At 39.2% G+C, this 22,806-nt stretch overlaps 1 pseudogene; it reads right to left on the bottom strand.

The window, feature by feature from the left end:
- Positions 1-3,862: 3,862 nt before the first annotated feature.
- On the bottom strand, positions 3,863-21,896 carry LOC101715923 (TAF5-like RNA polymerase II p300/CBP-associated factor-associated factor 65 kDa subunit 5L pseudogene; annotated as a pseudogene).
- Between the last annotated feature and the right edge of the window lie 910 nt (positions 21,897-22,806).

Raw genomic sequence — 22,806 nt, 5'->3', positions numbered from 1 at the left:
TAAATTAGTAAATGATAAAACTGGAAAAGATTTAGAAATGTGAGTGTTCAGATAAATACTCAGTGAGGACTGAATTCAATCTGGTCATTTAAATAGATTAATAAACAAATTTATTCTGAATATAAAAAGAGCCTAGTAGTCTTACTGATAGTTGGAAGTCATACCTTCTGATTCTAATTCCAACGTGTTTTTCCTATACAGCTTTTCCTTTTGACACTACTCTGATGAGCTATATTGTTTCTTCTGTGACTGCCTCATATTCAAGTTCTGAAATTACTAAAATATTAACTAACTTCATAATTCCACCATTGATTGTAGTTACTAATCATCAGCCTCTTTTTCTTAAGAAATGGCCACCTAGTTGTCTTGCTTTTCTTCTCCTGGTCCCAGTGCCCACGTTTAAGTAACTAATGTCTGACCTTCTATTTCCGGTTGGGCTGCTAGCCTTCACAGATGTGAGAGTCATCCTGAACTCCCAGCCTTCCTTGCTCTGTCTTGCCCTGTTGCCAAGCTTCTGATGTGGTAGCCTGGTAACCACATCCCAGTAGAAAAGTGAGGTCATAAGTAATGCCTATATGCTGTAGTTCTATGTTCTTTAGGATCTTTCTGTTCTGTTAAAAGGAAGAGAAAGAAGAGAGTCAGGTATGCATAAGACTATACAGAAAGAAAATTTTCTGGCAATACTTGGTGTTCTAACTGATAGATTTGGAAGCCAGAGATATGATGCTCTAAGAATATACATAACTTAAAAGGTCTGGGTGCTTCTGATTCCAAAGCTGAAACAGTCTGAAGACAGTTGTTTTTTAGAACTAAAATGGTCAAAACCTGTTGGGAGCAATGCTACATAATTTTGAGGAAAAATCATTTGGCTAGCTTAGTTCTGCTGCCTACAGCCCAGCTATGGAATTCTGAGACATAATTCCATTCTGGCCTCCAGTCACAACTGAGACCTCAAGGATCTGGTGATGCTGTGATTCTCCAGGACAAGAAACATCCTGGGAGCTGAAAACATCCTGGGAGGAACAAACATCTACTCAGTTCCTCCTTGTTCTTGGATTGTTACATCTTATTTAAGCAGGATGTACTGAAATCTCTGCAAGTCATTTGTTACATTTGTTTCTCCCAATGTACTGAATAAAATGTGCGGTAAGGGGGGGGGCTTTCGTCTTTGCTGCCCGGAGCAGCACTGATCAAACCCAAAGCTCAGCTTCTTCTCGAAGTCTCATTTTTCTACCTTTCCTGTAATTCGCCTTGTGCTGCTGTGGCTCGCAGGAGACTAGGACTTCCTGCAGAGTTTCTAGTAACGTCCCCTTTCCCTGTTCCCTACAAAAACCTGAACTATTTAAAACACTGCATAGTCAATAAGACCAAATTATATATAGTGATAGGAAGGATGCAGAGTGGGCTGATAGCAACTAATAACAGTAATTACAGGGTTCAAGTGTTCATCAATGCCGATATCAAGGCATTTCAAGAATTACTTTTTAAGTATCTTGCTCTGAGTATTCACTCATACATCACTGATAGCATCAGCCACAAAGTGGGGAGTGTGACATCACACTGTCAACTGAACTCCAATCAGGCCTGGATCCCAAAACTATCACTTGGCTACTATCTGGTCAAGTTTTATTTATTGAACAAGTCTTTATTAAACATCTACTATAAGTTTGGTATTGTAGTAAGCACTGTGGATACAAAGTCAGATGAGACACTATCCTGGGTGTTAAAAGTTTACAGTATTGCTGGTACAGAAATTGACAAATCATACTCCACAGATAAAATCTGATCTATTTGCTTTTAGTGTAGACTTCAAACTGAATAGCATTTACATTTTAAAATAGTTGAAAGAAAGAATATTTTGTGACGCATGAAAATTATAGGAAATTAACATATCAATGTCCATCGGTAAAGTGCTTCTAGAACACAGCCATGCTCTTCCATTATAATACTCTCTGTATTTGCACTCTGATGGCAGAGTTGAGTAACTGTTAACACCTCAAGTCCTGCAAAACATAAAATATATACTTCCCAGACCTTTAGCTAAAATATTTGTCAACCCCTGGTCTCATAGGACCTACAATTACAACGCAGTTGGTTGGTGTTCTGTGAGGAGACACGGGTGGCAGGACAATACGTAAGAGGAGACACTTAGCCCAGATGCAGAAAGTGAGAAATAACACCGTGATGGAGACAACATGGATCTGAGGCCCCAGGAATGAGAGTGAATTAGGGAGAATAAGGTGAAGGGCAGCAAGAACAGTGCGAACAAGCCACAAAGAATTTGAAGCAATGGGGCATTCTGAGAAGTTAGTGATATAGGAGAAATGTAACTCCCAAATTCCTAGGTGTCAAATGAAGTTGAAGAATGAATTTTAAGGAACAATGAAGGTTAAGAATAGGAAAGATTTATTGAAAAATAGCTTTAAAGTTATGTTTATACAGTTAATACTGCATAAGTTAAATATTTAAACTTGATTTACATCTGCTGATTTTGATTAAACAGGCATTTTTGTTGTTATATGGATGGGATGCACTTATATGTTGGGTAGTGGGTCTGTTTACAGTCATCAACACTGTTTCCTAAATATGTAAGTTACTTTGTAACTAATAGGTGCTCTCTTTTGCACAATATATATTTAGACCTTGAACATATAAAATTATCAAAATTTGATTTTTTTTTTGGTTTTTTTTTTGAAACTAAATACATTTTAATAGAAAACAAAATACAAAATAACTTTTCGGAAAACAAAAATATTTAATCCTTTCCCCATACATTAGAACTTGCTTTATCCTCAGGGCACAGTTTGACATGTGCATGCGCACTCAGGATTCACCTCATGATGTGCTCACCGCAGGAGAGAGAGCGGAAATGCTAACCTGGTTAACGGTCATTCTGAAATCTAATACTAATTCTATCTTGTGACTTACTCCAAATTATTCTCTTTTTTTTTGGTACTGGGAATCGAACTCAGAGACTTGCACTTGTCAGGCAGATGCTGTGCCGCTGAGCTACATTCCCAGCCCTCCAAATTATTAACCATAATCTTTTTTTTTTTTTTGGTGGTACTGGGGAATGAACCCAGGGTCTCCCACATGCTAGGCAAATGTGCTACCACTAAGCTGCAGCCCCTCCTACCATAATCTTTCTTTTCAGGGGAGAGAATTATTGATAGAAGTGCAGCCAAGAAAGAATCTTTCCCACCATAATTGCAAGAGAGCCAGTGTTTTCAGTCAACTCACCCTCTGACTTCCATAAACATGCTGTTTGGTGTGCTCAACGTGCACCCAAGATTTCCCTTTCTCCTGATACACTGTGCCACCAAAATCTCTGAATTCCCTGAAGCTCAAGATTCCAAGTATCACGCCAGTGCCAGGAGTCAAACCTGAAGATAAAATCAGAGATGTTCCCCTCTGCCAGTGCTAGGTTTCCTCTTTGCAATAATAATGATCATCACAATAACAATAATAAAAAATCCTGGTTCTACCATTCAGGAAAAGGATTATCCCTCCCTTTGCCAGTTCTGTCCCCACTTCCCTCCTCAAGGGTGGCCCAACTGAGGGTGTCTAGGGGTGTTGTGGAGGCCACTTGGCACCTGCCCTCAGTAAGCACGCTGGCAGGAGGACAAGAAGAAAATGGGAAGGTGCTTGCACTTAGGGTCCCAAGGGTCCTCTGGGAACATGCCACTGACCTCAGAGCACCCTAGTGCTCATCTTGAGTCCAGGAATCATTGAGCCATGCCCTGGCCCTGACTGAGTCCCATGACAACGAGGCTGCATCCGGGGAGGGCTCTTTCACAGTATGTCAGTAACTTGCTCACCATGTCCATGTCCATGCTGCAGTCAGAGACCTCTCACCACAGCCCAGTCCATTCCAGCCAAGGTAAGAATCAATGTTCCTGATTCTCCTGTGTGATCCCAGTCACAAGAAGCAGGTTGCAGGCCATGAACTGCATGCTCAGGGCACAGCTCATCTGCCCAGTGTGGACACCTACGAGCTCACTGGAGGAGCCATCTGCGGGCGCACTACAGCATGTGTTCCGGAGGTCCCAGACACGCACTGAGTTGTCCATGGAGGCAGAGGCCACTAGGCCACTGTCAGGGCTGAAGGCGAGGCTGGTGATGCTGTCTGTGTGACCTCTCAGCTCTTTAAAAAGGGTCCCGGAGGCCAGGTCCCACAGTTTTAACCACTGGTCCTCACCAGCAGATGCCAAATACTTCCCGTTGGGCGAGAAAGCCAGAGAGAGCACAGGGCCACGGTGGCCTGTGAAGAGCCTTACTGAGTTCCCCTGCTGGGTGCTCCACAGCCGGACAGTCTTGTCGGTTCAGCCCGTGGCTAAGTAGTTAGAGTTAGGGTGGAATCTGACACAGTCCACATCTGCCAGGTGTCCTGCATATATCCTCAGTGGGTACTTCCGATCGAAGGACCACAGCCTGGCGGTGCAATCATGGGACCCACTGGCAAAGTACAGGCTGTAGGGGCTGATGTCCAGGTCCCACACGGGGTAGGCATGTCCTTGGTACAGCACAGTGTTGGTGAAACTCCCCAGATCCCAGTACTGGATGGACATGTCCTCAGAACAAGAGAGCAACTCTGAGCTGTCCGCGAGGAAACGTGTGCTGTACACTGGTCCACAGTGTCCCCGCAGGATCTACATCTCTGTGCCTTCGCTGTCCTCCTCATCCTCCTCTTCCTCCAGAGTATCACAAGCCAAGTGGATATGTAATGTGTCTACAAGGTGGGACTCTGATTTCAACTTCTTGGACCGCAGACTCCAGAGTTTTATACAGGAGTTGTCAAACCCAGCAGCTAGCAGCTTGCTATTGGGGGCAATTTCTGCAGTGTTCAGCAGCTGCTCCATGTTGTAGAAGGCATAGAAACAGATGGTGGTGAGGGAGGGGGGGCCATCCTTGATGCGTTTGATGCTCTCTTGTAAGACCTCCAGTGCAGCCTCATTCTGCAGAATGGGGCTGGGCACTTCCGGGGGCTCCAGGCCGCTGCTCTCACTGCGGGAGGAGCCACACTGGCATAGAGCTGGTAGTCTGTTCCCTTGGCAGGCTGCACATCCAGGTGGATGTGTAAGGTGAGGACCTTGCACAGGGCAGTGTTGTTGTCACTTTGGAGGTAGCGGATCAGGTAGTTGTAGCTGTCTTCCTGGAGACGGCCCACATACTTGTTATCTAGGAATGCACGAAGCTTGAAATTGGACAGGATGTCCTGGATGGTCTGAGTTGTCTGCAGCTGCTCAATAACATCCTTCTGGCTTGCATTCTGCAGGAACATTCCATGGAAGCAGCTATAGAAACTTTCCACTGTGCTTTTTGGGCTGCTCTGGACCAGGCTGAGATGGAGGTAGACCAACAGTGGGTAGAGAAGAGGCATAACTTCATGGCTGTACTGGGAATCAGAATCAGTGAGAAAATTCCGCAGTCGTCCAAACTGTACTTCGTATTGCTGGGGTTCTGCCTGGCAAGGGGCTGCAGACACTGTTGGCACAACCAGATTCTGACTGGATTGTGAGGTTGGCTGCCATCTCCTCAGGAGTCTGAGCTGTAAAGATGTCCTTAATTCTTGTCAATATAGTTATACATTATAAAACCTGTTAGAGGAGTATAAAATTTGTCTTAAGAGTAGAAGCTGTCTGCACTGCAAGAGAAACTACCAACAGAGCTAAGAGACAACCTACAATGTGGGAAGAAATTTTTAGCAGCTGTACCTCAGACAAAGGTCTACTATCTAGAATATATAAAGAATTGAAAAAAATCAGACCCACCAAATTCAAAGACCCAGTTCAAAAATGGGCATCCAAAATGAACAGACATTTCTCATACAAAGAAGTAAAAACAGAAAATAAATATATGAAAATATGTTCAACATCACTGGTTATTTGAGAGATGCAGATGAAAACAACTCTGAGATTCCACCTCACCCCGGAAAGAATGGCTGCTATCAAGAAATCAACCAATAACAAATGCTGGCGGGGGTGTGGAGAGAAAGGAACGCTTCTCCATTGTTGGTGGGAGTGTAGACTGGTGCAACCACTGTGGAAATCAGTCTGGAGACACCTCAAAGAACTAGGACTAGAGGTCCCATTTGACCCAGCTCTTCCCCTACTGGGTATCTTCCCCACAGAATTAAAAGAATCATACCACAGCAATATATGTGCACCTATAATTTGTAATAATTTGTAATAGCTAAGGATTGAAAACAGCCCAAGTGCCCACCAACTGGAAACTGGATAAAGAAGATGTGGTTTTTTTTTATAAAATGGAGTACTACTCAGCCATAAAGAAAGAGGAACTAGAGTCATTTATAGCTAAATGGATGCATATTGAGGCCATACTCTTAAGTGAAATGAATAGGACACACATGTATAAATACCAAATAGTATCTCTAGTGTGAGAAACTGAAAGTATAAATAAGGATGAAAATGATTAAAACGAATAATTGATAATTTGAAATAGGAAAAGGTCCAAAGGTCGAGGGGTGGAGGGGTGGAGGGAGGGGAAGGGGAAAGGGAAGAAAGGAAAGGAAAAATTATGAAAAAGAAAAAAAAATGTTAACAAAGTCTATGTAAATAGGGAAGGGTGGTGGGGGTGAAGGGCATGTAGGTAATGGGGAAAAAAATAAGAACTAAGATACATCATGTTCAGGTACAAACACCCAATAATAAATGTAAATGTATTGCATACCTAGAATGTACCAATTAATATATAAATTAAAAAAAGAGTAGAAGCTAAATATGTAAAGATTTTGTGTGCCTGTAATGCTGTGGTGCTAACCTCTTGGTGCATTTGTGTTTTCCAAGTGTAAGCCTTCAAATATGCAAGGCTAAATGATATCTTATGCTGGCAATCTCCAGATTAAAGTTGTTTATGATATAGTAAAACATTCTAGGCTCAAACATCTGACTTTCTCCTACTTGTGTTCCAGCTACTTGTGATGAAATGTACATGCCAATCCAATATTGGACAGCCATCAGATGATGCAGATACTTTTTTCAAGGCTTGTGATTTATTATTGTTATGTGTATGTCATCTGTGTTACAACTCTTAGAGATCCTCGAACACTGTCTGGTCCAGGCAATGTCACTCTAAAAATTAAAAGTTAGACACTAGTAACCTATAAAGTATATCTGTAGACAAGTACTTTCTTCTTAAATGGCACTCTATTAAAAGGTAACAGATTTAGGTAAAAGTTTTCTATATCATTTAATATCTTGTAATTAGATAAAGATTACTAACTAAAAAGTTATTCTATACTAAGATAAACATTTAAATATGTTTCAGGGGTAATAAACTCTAATGATCTAATATAATAATGTAACCATGATTGTTATGCTAAAGTGTAACATTCTGAGACCAAAAGAAGTAAAAGGGGGGGCACTTTAAAATTCAAATATCCACTTCTAGGTTTGTTATAAAAAGATTATAATAAGATAAAAAGAGGATATATAAATGGTATAAATATAGAGATACATCTTTTATGTAAAAAGATTTTATATAATATGGGGGTTTTGCCCTGTCCAAAAGAGAGAAACACACACACAGAGAAAGAGAGAGAGAGAGAGAGAGAACTAGAAGGCTCAAATATATAGAAAAGAGTTTGTGGAAGATACGCTTTATAAAAATGTTTGGTTATTTTGAGCTTTTGCTCTTGTCAATTTGATTGAGCCCTGATGTTTCTTCTAAAATCACCTTGTTTCTCAAGGGAGACTGGGGGCTGTGGCCTGAACTCTCAGACCATCACCCACTCCTCCCCAGGTTCCAACTCTCCTCGTTGGTCTAACTGTTGTTTTCAGACAGAGACTATAACTCTCATGTTTGAGACTGACACTAGACATGAGCCTTTCTCTTTTTTTTTGGTACCGGGGTTGAACTTGGGTCCTTGAGCTTGTGCAGCTGGTGGCGAAACCACTGAGCTAAATCCCCAGCCTGAGCCTTTCTATATAAATAGTGGAGACACCTGGACTAGTGACAAAAAATAAGGCACAGCTACCTCCTTGGGCATTTCCAACCTGGTTTGAGTGGGCTACATGTGTGGCCTAAGCTGGTTTTCTTTTCTTTATCTCTTCCTAGTTTTTTTTTGTCAGTTTTTATCTGGTAATGTTTTAAATAGAAATCCCAAAAAGATACCCCCCCAAAAATTTGAGCTAACCCCCCCCCCGCCCACTATTTATCTTAAATGAAGCAGCTGCAGGTGCTTTAACCAGGTATTAACACACATTAGACAGACAGATGGACAAACATACACAAGATGGTTACATTTAAACCAGAGTGCACTCTTAGGTGTATTTGGTCAAGTTGAACTACAACAACACTTTTACAATGTTCAAGTTTGTAACTAAAAATAGATTAACTTTTCTTATAGGTCATCAATTAACAGAAATCTCTTATAATGAAAGTCAGAAGGAAAAAACCCTTTCACACTTATGAACCCAAAGACTGTTTCTAAGAAGGGCACCAGAGGCTGATGATTTATTTAAGTGAAACAGCCACCTCTTCAAGTTTCTCAGTGTTGCTTTTATAGCCGTGGTTGTTTGATAGCCATAGCTGATAGCCAAAACTGTTTTTTTAGCCATAGGTAATTGTTCCCTCCAAAGGAGCAAATTAATAAAGGCAATTTCAGCTATTTTTTTATTTCCAAGGGGTGCTCATCTTTTTCCTGATTAATAGTTGACAATTTAAAATAATTGAAAGGCTCAGTTCTCATCCTTAGAGCACAGAGGAGGACAAGGAAGGGGAACTTAAGGCTCCGTAATGGTAACTGCATCAGATGGTGCATTAAGAACTAGAGGTGTCTGGTTTTTCAGCAGCTCACATCTGCACTTCAAACACAAGTCACTATTCTCTCTCAACACAAAGAAAGTCTGAACATAAGGCAACTCCCACCATCCTCCCTCTCTCTTACAGTACAACTCCAGCTGTAAAGCAGTACCATAATCAATACTTTCCTCTGCATTCCATTTTGCCACCAGGGGATATGCAAGCCATGGGCGGGTAAAGAAAAATATTAAACAGTTCTTCCTCAGTGTGTGAGGGTGTGTGTGAGGGTGTGTGTGAGGGTCAAACAATTTCCAGTGCTTAACCTGAAAGGATTAAGGGAATTTGACATTGAATTTCCCATCTACAAAACAAGGAGAAAAGAAGGCACCCTTTTTAATCCTTCTTGGTTCTATATGCCCTCAGGTCATCCCTTGAGGTTATCCTGCTCTAGAGTTGATGGCTGCTATCTGGAGAGTGATGGGGAGATAGAACAGGTTGGACTGGCCACCCTTACCAATGCATGTACCTACCTACTTCCTCTGAAAACTCACATTTCCAATACCAAAAGCACAAGATACACTTGATTCCTGCTTTAACATCCAGGTTTAAGAAGGGAAGCATTACCAGTGAAAAATTAAACCAATAATCAAGAGACCTGAACAACTGTGTGGTTTCTCCTGTCAGTCCTGCCAGTTGCAGGAGAAAAACTCTGCCCAGGCACTGGGTCAGCCTCATATGTGCCTTCCTGGATAAGCATGAATTCAAATTCCCTTTTAACCCAGGAATGTGGGGTGTGTAGTCCATAAGGGAATGCCTATAGATGAGCACTCATTTTCTAGAGGTTTAGGAACTTCCAACTGAAAAAGAAAAGATTTTTAGAATTATAAAGGGAATCATATTACCATTAACTGACAGTAATAACAACCATCCATAACAGAGTTGAACTGCCAAAACCTTTCCCCTAGCCTAAGACATAGCTGCACAAGCTACAAAGCAATTAGAAATTCAAAAAGCCATTCCAAAAACCTGTCTAAAATAAAACAACAAACACCTTATAACCTCCAAACAAGTCAAGAAAGGAGTACAAGTAAATGTGTACAGGTCTAAATGCAGCATATGCAAAACAGAAATATAAGGCCTAACTACAAAAATAAAAATGTCCCCACAAAAATCCTAAATATGAAGATATCACAATCTTCTCTGCTCTCAACTTTTAACCCAGCTCAAGCAACCAACAAAAGTCATAAGCAACCAGAAAACAATGAATGAAACTTTTTGATTACATAAATGAAGCACAATTCAAAATCCAGTCAAAACATTTAGGGATGCCAGAAATAAAAGTGAACTCTTACTTCCTTCCCAATGTGGCTCTCAACCTGCTAGATGTCAGATGTGTCAAGTTTGTGCTTCCCAAAATTGAAGCATGAATTCTAAGGAACAGTGGAGGTTAAGAGTAGAAAAGATTTATTGAGAAATAGCACCTGAGAGACAGGAAGGGTCCCCAAAATGGGTTGCTACCAAGGCTCTTTGTTAGGGGTAATTTGTAGAGCAAAGTCACAATGAGGGTGTAATGTGGGTTAAACTGCCATCAACCTACAGGATTACAAGTATAGCTGCTAAGCTAATATTGATCTAATAGGGAAGCAGGTCACATATAAGGGTACATGGAGAAGAAAGGCACTTTTGAAAAGGGATGGGTTCAGTTGCTCTGATCACCCACCTGGGCAACTGATGCCTATCTGGACTTCTTGGGCCAGGTGATATTAACTGTACTATAATTTCAAGTCCCTATTTATCCCTTAGGGAGGCATGTAGGCTTGGCCATTGCATCTTTATCTTGAGGACTGGGCTTCTTTGAGTGCACCTCCAACCACAATTTTGGTGTCTTTATTTTTTTCTGCTGGCTTTTTTGAGAGCCCAGTCTCTCTCTGACTGTATATTAATTTTTATCTAACTTAGCTACCTTACTGGGAGCCCAGTACAGCCTGAATATGGGTTTCTGTAGCAGTGAGCAAGGGAATGAGATCAAGCAGGGGGATTAGAGTGACTTGTAGGATCCCTCAAAGCTGTTGGAGAGGCAATAAAAGATTTTAAACGAAGGAATGACACAATAGATTTTTTTCCTAGACAGATAAGTTTGTAATTAGTGAAAGAATGAAAAAACAGGTCAGGAATGATAGAATGACACTGTGAGGACACCTTTGGCAATAAATATCCAGGCTAGAAAACGTGAAGGCCTAAGCAAAGACAGTGGAGTGAGGTGGAAAAGTCAGTCTAAGGACCACTCAGATTTTTAATCTGGAGATCAGTAGATAAATGATGGTGCTGTTTTAGGGATTAGGGGGCCAGGAACAAGCGTAGATATGGCAATGGAATGGGTTTGGTTTGGATTATGTTTGTAAGAATCTGTGGAACGTCTGAGTGTTGATACCCAGCTGTTTGTGGGATGTTGAATATACATATCTGGAGATGATAAGAGGTAATCAGTGGTGAAAATTAGAAGTCATCCAGGCAGATAAGATTAGACTCTGCAGTCAAGCCAGATCATAACTTCTGCTTCTGCCCCTTATTTGGTGTGTGTGCCTCCTCTAAATCTCAGAATCCTCATCTATAAAAGTAATTTCAGAAGTTCTTGTGATGCTTAAGTGAGATAATATAGGCAAAGTACTTAGTGTTAAACAGTGTTATTACAGCACCATCATCATAGTCATCATTATTAATAGCATATATGTGACAGTATAAATAAAGTCTAAGAAGAAAACCCCTAGAGCCCTAGAACACAGGCATTTTCTAAGCTTACTAAATCTTGGATCTGTCATTTAATAGGGGGTGCTACAGTCTTCTTATTGTGACCATGTATAAAATAAAGTGCAGTGGAACAAAGCAGAAGTGGGCCAAGGAAAGGAAGGTGGGAGTGCTGAGTTGGCTGCGAACAGTGTCACATGAGGTAGTGGGGTAGGGCTCTTTGTGGACCTCACATCTTTGTTCAAGACAACCTACTCTAAGGAATGTCAGCGGCTGACGGTGTTCAGCTGCTGTTCCTGTGGGCCTGCTACAGCAGTCATCCCAAAGCTGTGCTCTCACAGCAGCAATCAGCTGTTGGCTGGGCACAGTGTGGGGACTAAGCTCAGAGCAGTTTGCCCTGCATGACATACCTCTAGTGGGAGCCCTTGCTCTGGGCTTCCCTTTGCACTGGTTTTCTTGATTGACTAAGTGAATAAGGCAGAAGAGCTGGCACTTAAGGAGAATTAAACCAATATTTATGTATGAAAATGCTCATTAAGGAAAGCAACTTGCCATTTGTAGTAATGAAAGCTTATTATATGATATTCTAATACAAATATTTCCTTTTGAACTGAGAAATAAAAGGCATCTAATAAATCACTAACCTAATAGGGGAAAGAAATAAAAATGGAACTAAACATCTTATTGTAGTGCTTAGGTCATGATTATTAATAGGAAGAAATTATTTTCCATTGATTCTTTCCTCAAATCCACTTCAATGATTACTGAAAAAAATATTGTTGTTGTAAATAAAAATATCAAACATTTAGATTTTAGCATATTATATTTGTGTCCAATTTGTTCAGAATGTCCATTCTTATGAGTTTCAGTGGGTATGTAGCTGCCACTCCACAGACTGCAGCCCCAGCCTCCACTATAGCTGTTGTAGCTTGGTGGCTCACAAAACAGTAAATGTGATGTCATCTTTAAACATCCCATCCTGACTCTTTCATTTTCTGGCAAGCTAAAATGTGGATGTGGTAATGGTAAAACCAAATTAACTATCCAGATGAGGACAGTCTCTAAGACTGGTGGAAAGAAATAACAATCCCAGTCCTGCTTGTTTCCATGAACCAGAAACATCTACCCATCCTGAACTTCATGTCCTCCTTTGAGCTGTTACATGAGAGAAAAAGAAACTCTATGTAGTTTGAGCAATTGATCTGGATCAGATCTGGAAAGGCAACCCCAGCCATACTGAGACAGGTCTATACCCAGTGCTTGTGTCAGTGGCATTAACCAGAATAGGATCCCATTTCTGGGGTAGTCACATGTGGCAGTACCTGCAGCCTTGGAGGGGCAGTTCCAAGATCCATTTCCACTAAGAAGAGTCAAGAGCAACTCTTTGGATCCAGTGAGGTGGAATTCTCCCTCATTTTAGCCCTGAGAATTGGAGGAGACACAGATGACTAAGCTTGATGGCAAGACCCTACCATGGTGGAAGACACTGAGGACTGCATTCAGAAGTAAACATAAATCAGCACCCTGGGGAGCCTTCAGAAATCATTGTCTCACCCCAAAGTGGGGAATGACTTCAGTGAACAAGTGTGCAGCTTGTCCCATTGCATACACATTATATTTTATATATGTGTGTGTATGTGTTTGCTTGTGTGTATGTTTACATTTTCTTGGATTCTGAGTAAACCTCTTATTTTTAGATTGGAGTTCAAGACATGTTTATAGGTTGAGATTTTTGTCATTTGGTGCAATGAAAGCTTCAATAGTCTGATAATTGGTAACATAAAGAAGAGGTAAAAAATTAATTCAGTATAGTACTCCTATCAAGATAAACAAAAATAATTTTTAAAAAGATTAGCATTATATAAATGAATATGCATATATGCAATCAATTGATTTTTGACAAGCATAAACAAACTTTTATTGTCTTTTTAACAAGTAGCGTGGGAACAATTGGATAGACACATACAAAAAATTACACCATATAAAAAGTAACTAAAAGTGGAATAAAGACCTACATGAAAACCCAAAAATTTAAAAATTAAAATCAAGAAGATTTGGCCTCCATCCCAGGCTCCTAGGGCAGAGAAGCTCAGCCAGTCCCAGCACCTGGAAGGAAGCTCCCCCGCTGCCATCCCAAGCTCCTAGGGCCAAGAAGGTAAGCCAGTTCCAGCACCCGGAGGGAAGCTCCCCCCAGCCTCCATCCCAGGCTCCTAGGGCAGAGAAGCTGAGCTGGTCCCAGCACCTGGAAGGAAGCTCCCCAGCTGCCATCCCAAGCTCCTAGGGCGGAGAAAGTGAGCCACGTGGGCACCAGAAGCACCGCCCCCCACAGTGGAAATGAGAAGACACATAAATAAGCCTCAAAAACAGACTTCCAGATCACCTACAGCAACCCCAAAGGGAAATGAGATGGAACACTCTGATACTCAACCACCTGGACTCTCTGAACTGGCAACGAAAGAGGATCTGGGAAAAATGAAATCAGAAATAATTACTCAGATAACAGCAAAGATTTTGCTCATGGTGCAAGAAATGATTAATAAATCTAGAAAGGACACAGATTAAAAAAATAGAGGAGCTGAGGAACATGATGGAATCCCAACATAGGAAACAAATAGAATCCATAAAACAGATTTCCAAGAGATTAAAACCTCCATCGAAAGTCTGAGCAGCAGAATGAACCAATGTGAGGATAGAATTTCACATATAGAAGATAAGATTGCAATTAGTGACCAGGAAAAGAAAAATTGCTTTAAAATTGTAAGGGAACATGAGAAATAAATCCAGCAGCTGCTAGACAATGCAAAGAATAACATAAGACTGATTGAAGTCAATGAAGAAAGAGAAGAGCAAGCAGATGACATAAAAAAACTGTTCAAAGAAGTGATGGCAGAAAACTTCCCAAGGAGGGGAAAACAACTTGACATACAGATGAGTGCGGCATATAGGACTCCAGCTAGCCTTAATCAAAAAAAATCTACACATAGGCATATAATCGTTAGGAGTCCAGAAATCCAACAGAAGAACAAAAATTCTACAAGCAGTGAGAGAAAAGAAACAAATCACACCCAAAGGAAAGCCCATCAGAATCACAGCAGACTTCTCAATGCAAACCCTCAAGGCAAGAAGAGCTTGGAGTGATGTATTTCAAGCCCTAAAGGAAAACAGCCTCCAACCCAGATTGATGTACCCTGCAAAACTATCTTTCAAAATGGATGGAGAAATAAGATACTTTCATGATAAAGAGCACCTCGGGAACTTCATGAATACCAAACCAGCACTCCAAAAACTTTTAGACAATACCCTAGGAAAAGACAATGAGGATCACAACCCCAGGAAACCCAGCAGAATGAATCCATTGGGTGTGACAAATTAAATGCGAAGGGCGAGAATCCAACAAAAAGAAAAAGTCATGACAAGGCTTTTAAAACTTTTGACTTCATCTCCCTAATGAGTGTATAATTCAATCTTATTATTATACTGATTAGTATTTTTCTGATTCTAGAATTGCACACCATTCCTTGGGCTGTACTGGCTATTTATCATCTTCTCATGTCTACACTTTAATTGGGTTGTCTATTAATGAGCTCTAAGAATTCTTTACATATTCTGCTCATAGGTTATATGCATTGTAAATATGGTCTGTTTAAGGACTACTTTTCATTTTAATGATGTCATTTAAAGTTCTAAATTTTGATGGACTCTCATTTATCAATTTTTTTCTTTTATACATCATGTGTTTTGTATCCTAGGTAGTTCTTGCCTACCCTGAATTCGTAAATATTTTCCCTTGTAATTTCTTCTTAAAGTTTTATACTTTTAGGATTTCTTATTTAGGTTCATAGATCCCTTCAAGTTATTTTCATGTATGGAAAAAAAGAGTTGAGGTTAATTTTTTATATACGGATACCAGGTGTTCTAGTGCCGTTTGCTGAAGACACTATCTCTTCCTCGGCTCTTGAATCGAGTTTATATTCTATAAAATGCTAATGTTAAATAGTTTTTCAAAACTCAGTGGACCATATATGTGTGGTTCTATTTCTAGATTTTTCTGTTTTATTCCAATGATCTATATGTCTTTCCTTACACCAACACTGCCTTGATTACTGTAGCTTTAGAAGAAGTCTTAAAATTGGGTGCTACATGTCTTCCAACACTGTTTTTGTATTTGGTTTTGGCTTTTCTGGGTCCTTTGTACTCCTAAATAGCTTTTAAAGTTCAATATTCAGTTCTTCATTTATAGCAAGCATACACAGACCTGAATTTTTATATATACCTTGTGTTTTCTAATCCTGCTAAATTCAAGTACAAGTTCTAGGGGCTCCTAGAGATTTCTTAGTATTTTCTCTGTAGGTGATCATTTCATCTACACTACATATAAATTTTGCTTCTGCCATGCCAATCCTATCCCAGTTGTGTCATTTTATTGCCAGACTATGTTTCAAAGTCTAATGGACAGATGAAGAGTAGACATATATGCCCTTGTTCCCCACTTTAGAGAGAAAGCATTGTATCGTCTCCATTCATAGGAGTTTTTGTTGGAAGTATGGAGAACATGTCTTTGATCTGTTGAGAAGGTTCTGCTCTACTTCTAGTCTCCTGATGGCTTTTACCATGAACAGCTGTAGAATTTAGTCCAATACTCTTTCTCCAACTAATGACAGGATCATAGGGCTTTCTCCTTTCCTCTGTTAAAATGATGACTTTTGGGGGTGGATCTTCCAATGCTGAACCAACGCTGCCATCCCTATAATAAAACCACTTTCTACATACTGCCAGATCTGACTTCTAAGAGTTTGTTTTGTTAAACAAAGTTCTATCTATGTTCATACTTTTTTCTTCTATTATCTTTATCCAGTTTTAGGATTAGCACAATATTGATTTCCTAAATTGAGGGGAGAAATGTTCCTTCTTTTTTCTGCTTTAAATGTTTGATATAATTTATCAGTTAAAATGTTTATGAGCCTGCTGTTGTCATATAGGTAGGTTTTCAAGCTAGGAATATACTTTCTTTAATAGGTGCCATTCAAATTTTATATTTCCTCCAGAGTTAGTTTCATTAATTTGTCTTCTAAGTTACTTCTTAGAAGTTGTCAAATTTATTTCAAAAAATATTTTTGAAATATGCTTTCTATATCCTTTTAAATTCTGTAAAATCTGTGGTCATGTCTCCTAGATCTTAATATTATAATTTAAAAAATGTATATCTGATATTGTGTAACAAGAAGAAAAGGTCTAAAAGAGCAGGGGAATTGGGAGGGGTAGAGGAGGGGAAAAAAGGGAAAGGAAACAATATGAGAAAAGGAAAAAAATGGAAACAAGGTCTTTGCAAATAGGGAAGGGTGGAGGGGGTGAAGGGAGGGCAAGGGAAGGGGGAAAAAAATAAGAACCAAGAGACTCATGTAATGGTACAAGATCTCAATGATGAATGTAACTGTATTTTATAGCTAAAATGTACCAATAAAGTTAATGGGGAAAAAAAAAGGAAAAAAAACCATGGCATGTCCTCACTTGCTTTATTTACTGGACTCACTGTGCAACTAAAGACACTCACAAAAAAAACTACCAGAACAGCTTCAGAAAGTGGCAAGAATAATGGGACAAGTGTGTTCAAAGCAAGGGGGAGTATTTTGAGGATTAATGATGATGTGTCTTTTACTGCATCAATTTTTAAAATTTGACATTCACCATATTCTTTGAACATACCTTGCATTTGCTCTCAAATCATTTGTCCAGTCTCCCAGGTTTTGAGTTTTGTCTGCTATACTGGACATCCAGGCTCAATGGAACTGCTGAACCAGATGTGGACTTGAGAGATCTTCTTTCTGCCCTTCCAGCAGAGGAATCACTTGAACTTCAAACATGGCCGGTGAAACAAATTTATACGTCCCAGGCCTGGAGCTATCATCATGCAATAATAGCCTCTCAGTAAACACACATGGACTGGAACTTCACACAATCAAGTTGAACTAAAATCAGACTTTACCTAACATGTTAAACCTGGTTTAAACTTTATTTCTATATTTAAATTTTTACTAACCAATAAGTAGAGTGACAAATACAATTTTTTCATGTTCGGTAAGTTTCTCTTTGTAATCCTGAAGTGTTTACAAGAGTTAAGTCCTGCCAAATAAGTGTCATTTGCTAAACCCTGGGGAGAGAGGGAAATGGCCAGCCAGGTCAAACACATCTCTTGGGGTCACCCTAGAATCAGTGAGAAAGCAAACCAAACTCCAGAGCCCTCTAACCACATCGGTGGCACACAGAGAAAGCTACATGGAGGTCACCTAGGCCATTTCCCTGGCAACATATTCAGGGGATTTTCCTGTATTTTGTTTACCAGCACCTTGGCAAGTCTGGCCTTAAGTATTTCAAGGGATAGCACTTCCTTCCATTTCCCTTCTTTTTTTGGGGGGGGGGGTACCAGGGATCAAACTAGGGTCCTTGTGCTTGCGCAGCAGGTGGCGAAACCACTGAGCTAAATCCCCAGCCCTCCCTTCTTTCTAACTTGGGTAATTATGCCAGCATTTAAGGCCTCTGACTACTGGGAAAAGCTTATCTGTCATTCGAAGTATAACTTTCATTCTGTTCTCATTATTTCTAGCTATACTCTTCCTCTTATTATCTTTTTATTCCTTTTTAGTGCTTATACCAGTCATGATTAGGAGTCTTGGGAATAGGACCCCAAATTTTCCTATATGAAAAATTTCTTCTCTGTAATGTTTTTAAAAAATAAGATAATTATTAATGCTTGAGATTTTTAAAAAATTATGTGGAAAAATGTTTAAGCACTTTTCAGTTTTGCTTTGGTTGAGTTCTATTATATTTGAATATTATTATAGTTTTTTCCCTTGCATTGCTTTTCTTTGAATAATTTTAATTTTGTGTATGTGTGTGATTAGTGAATGATAATAAAGTTAGACACTTAAAAAAATAAGATAAAATGTCTTTGAAAAAATCCTTCTGTCTCTTTTTAACTGAAAGCTAAATTTATTTTTCCAACCATTGAAGTGATATTTCAGAAAGTGAATTGTTCTGTCAGATAGTTTTCAGATATTTCAAGAAAATATAACAAAAGTTTTCTGAAAGACAGACATTAGCAGGCATGAATAGTTAAACAAATTGATAATTTAAAAATACAATGTTATTATTAGAGGATATTTAATTCAGATCTGAAGTATTTCAGATACATTGTTTCTGATATATCTTATTCAGGAATGCATTTTTTTAAAATCCAATAATCACTCAAATTTAGATAATCAATTTGAAAAGCTATAACATCTAGATCAAGTATATTATATTCTTGGAGGAATAAAATGTTTTAATGCATCTAATTTTAAAAATATGTGAAATCCACCAGAGTCATTTCACAGAAATTTCAAATGAGATTATACCCCTTATCCCAACATTTTCCATTAACTGAGGTTTTTATTTTCTTTTTTTAAATCAGAGGAAGGGGAAAGTGGATTAGGTCACTGTAACTTGTTTCCTATGAAGTACATATTTTTATTCAAAGTTAAACATGACAGAGGCTGAGTTAAACAGAGAGGGCAATTATAAGTCCAAAAACAAAATCAGATAATGATCATTTAAATTGATTTCACTTCATTTTTTCCAAGACCATCTTATCCTGCCTTAGTAATAAATGAATTCCAGATGTTGGAATGATGCAAGATACTTTGGTTTAGCCTTGGTAATGCAGAGGCACGCTTTCTAGTTACATGGTCATTCAACTGAAAAACGCTTTAGTTTCTTTACAGAATTCTTTTGGCTAAGGAACCCCTGGGAAGTATGTCATTAGAAATTACCAATAGCTTTCAGAAGACAAGTCAAACCATAAAATAACATGGTTTTTGAATTTCAAGTGATTTTTTGTTCAAAGATTGATAACATTCATAACTTGCTGTGTGCTTCTGTCAGAAAATTAATAGAATGAAAAATACACACACATTAATATTCAGGATGTAATATACATTCATGATAACATCTGACTAATGATCTTCATTATTAAACATTAGTGAAATAAATCATTAATAAGAATTATAAGAGTTTGAAGTAGAAGCATATAAAACAACCACTGTATCACCAGACAGGGTACACCAATATTCATTTAGTTCAAGGACAATTAATTTCAATAATCCTGAGCTAGTAAATAAATTATTTTCCCTGGTTCATGAGGCTATTTGTAATATCAAATTACACTTACTAATTCTAACTCATTTGTTCCTATTAATGCAGGGGAAGGGGGTAAGAAAAAGGTAAATACAGTATTTCAAGATATATTTGCTCCAGAAAGAAACTAGATAGAAGGCATTCTTACTGTCAAATATGAAATGATCAATAAATATGCACATATTCTCAGATGAATATCAAAGGAACACCTAATGTGTACAATATAAAAAGATAAATGAAGAAAACTGAACAGGCATATTTAATAAATATACAATAAGCACATGTATTTTTAAAGGTCTATAGGCATGATTGATTGCACAGAAACATTTAGTCACTCTGTCTTATTGTCCTAGTAACAAATATTACATTTTTGAAACATGGGTAATGAAGATTAGAGGAACAATCTATGACTGAAACAGACAGAGAAGGAATGAGAGGGAGAATCTAACAGGGATGGTCAGGAGTTGAGTCCATAATCTTGCTATAACCCTCTGGCGCTGTGCTTTAAGCAACCATGAAATTTGACTCACACAATACATAATAATACACAATAGTGCAGCGAGATTCAATAAAATCTTTCCTTTTATGTGGTAACCTGAAAGAAAACGATGGAGTACATTTTCATATTTTTAGGTAAGTCCAAGAAAATTTAAACATGCAGTCATTAAGCTACAATACACCACATTAGATACGATAACCATGATCCCTTCCTACATTCCGAGTGTTCAGGATGTAAACAAGGTTTAGCAAGCTGTGGCCCGTGGACACTGACTCTCTGATCAAACTACTTGGTGGTCTTATTGCAAAAGCTGCCATAAACAATTACATAAATGAATGGCCTTAACTGAAGCAATAACACTTTATTTCCCAAACAGACTACTGCTAGATTTGTCCCAGAGGCTGACGTTTGCCAACCCTAATGTTAAGACTAAAAAATAAGATAATAGAACTGAATAAATAGTGTTTTTTTTAAAGGTAGTTGTCGGAAATTTTGTTTCTAGATATTAGGGGATATCTTTTAGTAGAACAAAACTCCAACACCAAACTACTAGAAAAGCTAGGTAATTTTTACAAATCTTTTTTTTAAATTTTTATAAATCTTGAAAGACATCAAGTGCCAAACTAACCAAAACTTGGGGATGAGAAGACTCCAAAGACAAGAGGCTGAGAACACGGGCTTTGCCTGAAGAGGGGATGGATGTCAGGAAAAAGAAATCATCAAAGCCTTTGTGGATCTGGTGTCTTTAGAGCAGAGGTTCTTAACCCAGGGTGCCTTTACCTTCAGGGGGCATTTGATGATGTCTGGGGATATTTTTTACACACTGGATTCCAACTGGCCCTTCACAACCAGAGGCCAAGGAGGCAGCTAGACTCCTGCAGTGTACAGGCAGCCCACACCTCCAGTGGAAGATTATTTGGACCAAAATGCCAGTAACACAATTCCAAAACCTTGAGGTGGAGAAATGAAACTGAAGACTTAGAAACACACACCCGTATATACTAAGGTGTGTATAATTTTTACTCCTGCTTTGTCTCATTTTCTACAAATCATTTTGTTAGATCTTACAGTCTCAGCCATGGAATTTATTAAATTCAATTCCACACATGAAGAATCGTGAATCACCTCTACTCTCCTGGATCCTGGGCCCACTCCACTCACCTGCATTCCCAGCAAAACATCTTTTTCACTTTATGATTTGTATAAAAGCATACTACACTCTTTCTTCCTTCTTCCTTTCCACATAATCTTTTTCTGTAACTTCACATATTCTTTTCCCTCTTCAAGAAAGCATCTCTTCTTAAACAAACGAAAAATCTCTTGTTCTCAATCCTGCCAGGATTTCCAGGTTATTCTGTCTCCTACTTCTTGTTGCCAAGATTTTGAAAGAGTATTCAACATGTATTGCATAAACTTTATTATAATCTAGCATCTGTTTCAAGGATTTCCTGCAAATGCCTTCTTAGCCAAATCTCAAACATTAAACAAAAGGTCTTTCTTCAGTCACAATACTTAACATTGTTAAAAAAATTTCTTGTGTCCTTCTGTGACAGTTACAAAGCTGATTTTGTCATCTTTGTTGTTACCATTCACCAAGTATTCTCCACAAGACTTGCATGTGCGGTAAGCGGATTATTAAACCTGTCTCTGTTTCAAGGTTACCATGCCATGCTTGGTTTAATGGTGCGCCAGCTGGCTCCTGCTTGACCAGCTGCGCCATGTTCGGTGCCTCAATAGAGGGCGCCAGAGGGAGACTACTGGGCAGGAGCGCTCCTGCCTGCTTCCAGGTCCTACCCCGGCAGCTGGTTTGTTTGCAGCTGTTTCAATGCTTATGGAAACCGCTCATTACGGCCCCTCAGAGACACCAGCTGGTGCCTACATACACCTCAATGAAACGTGCACTTCTAAGCCAAACAGGACATTCATAAGCGTTGTTTCAGATGCACAAGGTATTATGCATTAATAACTTCTAATATTTATTCACTCAGGTTTATTTTTTAATATTATCTCGAAGTACCCCTGGAAACACGACTCTCCGAAGAAAGATTATAGTCGTGGTAACATCATAGAGGAATCCACTGTACTCCTGTTCGGGTCCAGGAACCCTGAGAGAGCGCCCAACACTGAGTCCCACTGACCCTTATAGTACTGCATCCCCAGTCCACCAGTGGGAAGGCCGGACTCTGGGGAGAAAGGCATCCGTAGGCCTAGAAACAGGAAGGCTAGAAATACACCAAATCTGCCAGCAAACCAGTAATCCATCAGTGTCTGGGCCTTATAGGCACATGAGGCAGAAGGCACAGCATACATTAAAATCTTGAAAGTTGTTCAATTTTGTAATTTCCATAGACAGATTGTATCAACTATCTAACAATAAATAACGACAAACTCTTAGAAGTGTCTATTATGCTTGCTTTCGGGGCAGCAAGGAATGGAAAGCTAGAAAGATTATGTCCTTCCTGTTACTTAGCCAGGATTCTCAGAAGGCCAGTAAGCATTGGAGAAGATGGTGACTGTTTCAGGGAGGTTCAGGAAGAAGTGGATGCCCTCAGGCCTGTACAACAGGGAAGAAATGAACATGAGGAAACCAGCTTGGCACAGAGAATTGACCTTGAGAATGTAATGGTCAG

This window comes from Heterocephalus glaber, unplaced genomic scaffold (genome assembly GCF_053883595.1).
Source record: "Heterocephalus glaber isolate CG9 unplaced genomic scaffold, H.glaber_assembly_v1.0 deba00001690, whole genome shotgun sequence".
NCBI lineage: Eukaryota > Metazoa > Chordata > Mammalia > Rodentia > Bathyergidae > Heterocephalus > Heterocephalus glaber.
This window is presented reverse-complemented; position numbering and strand designations above follow the sequence as displayed.